Consider the following 1,067-nt stretch of genomic DNA (forward strand, 5'->3'; position numbering starts at 1 on the left):
GAGATGCAATCCAAAATATATATGGCAATGGTTTCAAAGGATTTTCCTTCATGAGCAAATTGTTCGGAATGCTGAACCACGTTATCCTCATCATTCGCCTGTAATACTGTCACGCAGTGAAATTTTAATGAAATTCAAAAAACCATTTTAGACCTTAAAACATATTTAAAAATTAATTAAATATTTTATAATTATAACGTTGCTATTCTTTTTAAATTCATAAAACGGATATCGAGTTCATTCACTTGCAAAGTAAGCATATTTATCAGCACATAGCAACGAGGCAGCAAGTGAAAACAACTACCTATTTTGCAAGCGGAATTTGACGCTAGTTTGATAGCTCTGGTCGTTAGGAAAATTATTGAACTTCGCGAAGTCATCAATAAGGACTTCGTCGTTTTTGTCATTAGATCAGCAAGACCAGAGAAACTTCTGGAACCAGTGAATGACCCATGTTGAACTATGGTCAAAATAATCACTGGTTCATCAGAAAGTTTAGCGCGTGGACGGGGATCGATGGTTGATTCGCAATCAGTCGATTCCGGAACGCGAAGGGATAAAGTCTACCCTTACAAAGAACACTAGGTGGCAAATTCTGTGTGTTGGTGACACTACCCCTAGGTGATGATGGTTGCGACGCTCCTGCCAATAATGTAAGTAAAACAGACTTGTTTCTTTTGTGTGTGTTGATCTACATTGAGGGAAAGATCCTTTTTTTTTGTAAATGTCTTTTATCTTAATTTCCTTTATATTTACATAATAAAGTTGTTATTGTTTTAAAACTTGCCTATCTTGTCATTTTAGTACCTGACCCCCAGTCACGCCAAAATAATCAATTTGCATTAAAATCAGGCAAGTAAAATAAATAACTAACCAATTACCGGCATAACATAGATGGTTAAGACTCCGTTCCCAAATTAGGCGTGACATGTATGGTGGAGGCGCCGATTTCTCTCAATTGTAGATCGATTCACTTATTTTATAAATTTTTTCACTTACATGATATTTTTTATTGGCTTGTTTTAAATATTTCAACTAAACCCATTCTGATAATTTTAATTTTTCTT

The sequence above is a fragment of the Agrilus planipennis genome, unplaced genomic scaffold (assembly GCF_000699045.2).
Source record: "Agrilus planipennis isolate EAB-ADULT unplaced genomic scaffold, Apla_2.0 scaffold3, whole genome shotgun sequence".
In the NCBI taxonomy this organism is placed as follows: domain Eukaryota; kingdom Metazoa; phylum Arthropoda; class Insecta; order Coleoptera; family Buprestidae; genus Agrilus; species Agrilus planipennis.